The sequence below is a fragment of the Dromaius novaehollandiae genome, chromosome 26, assembly GCF_036370855.1.
Source record: "Dromaius novaehollandiae isolate bDroNov1 chromosome 26, bDroNov1.hap1, whole genome shotgun sequence".
In the NCBI taxonomy this organism is placed as follows: Eukaryota; Metazoa; Chordata; class Aves; order Casuariiformes; family Dromaiidae; genus Dromaius; species Dromaius novaehollandiae.
The window spans coordinates 6,143,398-6,147,746 of NC_088123.1; positions in this window are offsets into that span (position 1 = coordinate 6,143,398).

Sequence of the window (4,349 nt, forward strand, 5' to 3'; positions counted from 1 at the left end):
CAATGTTGCCATGCTTTGCTGGATTTCTTGTTTGCTAAATGTTCAAATTTTAACCTTATGAAACAGGAATGAAAAAGCAGTCTCTAGAATAATTTTTAGTTTATTTGCATAATATAACCCTAATTTAAGTAACTTTCTTGCAGGGCGCAGACCTGTGAGCTCTCTAACTGGGCAGTGATGTGGTTATATCTTTAAATCTCTACATTCTACAGTAGATTTTTTTTTTCCCCATATAGAAAACCCCACCCATATCTCTGCAGTATCTGCAGCATGAATTAGAAAGTCCACTGGGACATGTAGGTCAGCATGAGCAGATCTGACATCAGCCTGCAGATTATGCCCACAATCAACAGTGCTGCAGTTGTTTTTCTTTCCTCCCTCCCTCCCCCTTTTTGTACTAAGAGAGAATTATTCTCAAATGGCAACTCTAAGAAATGTTAAAATGCCTCCCCAGTCAGTCTTGTCAAAATGCCACTCTCTACATCAGAAGAAACTCCCTTGCCTCGTGTGTAGAGAATATATATAATCCAATAATGTATACTTGCTAATGCAGTATTGACTGGAATTCAGAAACCTGGCAGGGAGATATAAAAGGAAGGAAGATGAAAGCTGATGATGGTACAGAGGAGAAAAATGAAACTGTATTATCTGATAATAAGAGCTTCAGCAGCAGAACTGGTGGCCAGATCCTGAGCTTCATTTCAATGCTGTCTAATGAGAGCTACTTCACTAGCTTCACAGAATTACTCTATTTCTATAAATGGATTTCCCCTGAATTGGCAAATCTATACCAAAATACCACTACTCGCTTCTGCCCCCTATTTGCCAAGCAGGCCTTGCCTGCATTTCACTTGGTCCTTTTTCTTTTCTATAGCTGTATATTAAGATATAGTTCTGAATTCTCCAATTTCCTGTACTTTTCATAACCTCAGGGACTGTCTCTCTTACATCCTTGCACTATTTTTACAATACTCTAATTATACTGGGCTCAGTGGAATTATGCCTGATGTATCCTAGGGTAAAACTAAACTCAAGCTCCTTGATTCTGAGCTCAATTATATATTGGTGTAATTCAGTGGAATTAACCTTAATTTATCACATTGCACCTTGGGATAAAATTTATCCCTAAGGGTGGTGATAAAGCAGCTGGGAATAGGCACATTCCCTAGCAATTTGCTTTGAAGTGATCTGGAAACCTTAAAGATTTCTATATTCCTTATAGAAAGGGAACTTGTATACTTTCACTGTGGGTCATCCAAAAATGGAATAAAATATAGTCATTATGCCCAAGAGGTTCTGGTTTAAGTAGCCGTGACAGGCAGAACCTGGGAAAGGAAGAAAGCTGATGCAGGAAGAAGTCAGAGGATTTGTTCAGGGCCATTCTGCAGATCAGTGGCAATTCTGGGAAGACAGTTCACATTTAGTGTCCAAGTCATGCTCCCTGTTAGAAGAATATGCATATTTTTTTTTCTCAGAGAGCTTTTTTATAGTCTAGATAGCTTTTCCTTTCTAATCCAAAATCATTATTTTTCCAGCACAGAGAGTCTGTGGGAGACAGTCTAGGATTGTACCCCACCATCCATACGTCTGACTTGGTGAATATCTGTGTTCTTGCAACAAAAGACATTCTTTAGTGACCTCAGAGTGCCTGTGTTTTAGGTAGTCAGGCTGTAGCTGTCTGGTACTTGACTTTTGGAAGCATAGATGTCTTTATTTCTAGTGACCTTAAATACTGGGGATGGGTTGGGAAATCTACTCGTGGGTATCGGAATCTGGGCACTATAAACTAAGGTACGCTCAAATAGAGATCATATATGACACCTGCATCACTATGCCTGTCTGAAATACGTACGACTTAATCTTTCTGATTTCAGCTGTACAAATTTAGTGAGGTATTTCTGTATCTTTTCCTGCTGCTAGATGCCGAAAAGCAGATCCAGCTCTGAGATGCTGTTATGTTGATTGTGGGCTAAATAATATATCAAAGCCAGATGGAATGACTGTTTCTTAACCAAGGGCCAGTGCTGGACAGTGCTTTTCCATCCCTTGAATGGTGACATGCTTGGATTACTGTCCAGAGGAACCTTTGTTCCCCTGCAGAGTCCCATTAATTTCCTGTGGGCATAACGGTCTGTCTTTGAGGACTTCGTTGCAGACTTTATCCTCTGCTAGAGATGACTATAAGTACTTCCTTTTATTATTTCTCTAAATTGAACACCTTCCAATGCTTGAATGCAGTAAAAATGACATTTAGAGAGAAAATTGGGACACAACTCTAAGTTCCAGAATACATTAGAAAGCTGTGTGGAAGGACAGGGTAAAAAACAAACAAACAAAAAAATTAATTATACTTCTAAAAGTCATAGCCTTTTTGTCCTAAGAGGAGGAAAATATTTTGTGCAAGTTTCTGTTATAAATGCAGCATACTCACTTTATTTTGCTTTTTTTTTCTACTGGAAATTTTAGCATAACATTAAAAATGGCAGCTAAAGGTCAGCTGCAAATTATGCCAATTCTTTCTTCTAACCTCTTTTTCTGATTATGGATTGGGGGGGAATAAAATCTTTGAATTTTATGACCCGTAAAGGCTTCCATTACCGTATATTTCTTGCAATGCACTGTTACATACCAGTAATGAAAATACAGGAAGGCAAAAGTTAGTACCTTGATGTAGCTTCTGTATGCTGAGATCAAACAGGAAATCTGTCTTTAATTACTTCAAGTCCTTCAGCAAAAAATTTTAGATTCCTACACTTACATCTAAGGAGTAGCTTCATAATTTGATAGCAATAACAGGTCCAGAAGAGCTTCCAGAAGAGAGACGCATCTCCCAAAGCATGAGCACAAGTACTGCTTTTGATGGAAATAGTTATTTCAGGTCTGGATACTAGAGGAGGGAAAGAGTTTTGGGGTGAGGATTAGTGAGGAAGACTGAGTTTGCACTGATAACTGAGTCTTTGACAGGTAGTTTATGAATGTTAAGAAAAAACCTTGTGGTTTGAGGGAGAGAAATTCACATCTGTCAGAGTCAGGCTGTGAATGCCAAATCCTTGCACATAACCAATCTCTGCGTATGAGTGAGGGTGCAGGTACTTACATTCCAGCCCTGTTCCTTTAAAGGTGGTCCACCATCCTTAAAGGAAGAATTAATGTTCTTCTGTACTGTTCTTTCTGTTGCATCTGTCATTTTATGGACTAAGGCTGTGTCAGGTGCTGTGAAACTGTAGAACAAAAAGAGCCTGGTTCCTCAGTGCCTGGTTCCTCAGTGCCTCCTGACTTGTCTAATCACTTAATATCTGTACTCAGTGTGACTACCTGCATAGTGTCAGGCTTATGGAGTATCAGCAAACAAAACCACAGTAGAGGATCCTCCTTTGGCTACCTGTCAACTACAGCAAGTGAAGTTCCATTCATCTACATTATGCTTTGGCAAATTGACCTGAAAATGAAATTGTATATGATTCAAAGATGTGTGGGTGGCTGAAGCATGTTTAGATTTGTCTACCTCCCCTGCCTTCCTTGTTGCTATCTGACTTGCGTCTGGATTCATTTCAGGGTTTTGGTGACTTTGAGTTTGCAAATAAATTGTTTCATTTAAGGGTGATGTCCAAAGCTTTCCCACTGCCAAGGAGATTCATGGTTAGGGAGGTCTGTTCTGTCTGTGTGACTTGCCCTGAGGCTTTGGGGATGTTATTGGTTGTAAATGTCAGTCTACATTTATGCTACTGCCCGTTTGGCATACACAGCCTGCATATACTGATGTTTGCATTTAATCATATTTGCTAAGTTTTCTTTGGCCTGAACTCCAGGCCAAAGAAATGGCAGGCTAATAGGTCTTGTATTTGACCTCAGAACTGTGACTTAATTTTTCTGCCTCCGATCCGCTTTGCGGTCTTGCCCAGATCTGTGTTCCTTTCTGTGCCTCCACTTCTCCCACCATTTGGTGAGGTTGCACAGTTGGACTCTGCTCTCTGCTGCTGTGGCTGGCCCTTCCTCAGATGAACATTCCTGCCTGCTCGCTTCAGTGCTGTGACTCACGCACTGGAGAGGAATAGATCAAATTTTTTAAAATAGTAATAATTAATGGATTCTTAGGCTTGTTGAAAAATACTTTTATTCATGTATACTATGATTCCAAGGAGCTTGTGCTAGCGATTAATTTCATCTAGTTGGATCAATTTTTTTTCCTCTCAGTTGCTAGCAAAGAGGTTATTTTTGTGCACAGAATAAATCTGGGAACAAACTGCCAAGGCTTAATGAAAAGTAACTGTGTTTGGGGCCCAAGAGACAAATTTGGGGCTCAACTGCATACTGTGTGCATCTGTCTCTTGCATTTGTGCAGTATGATT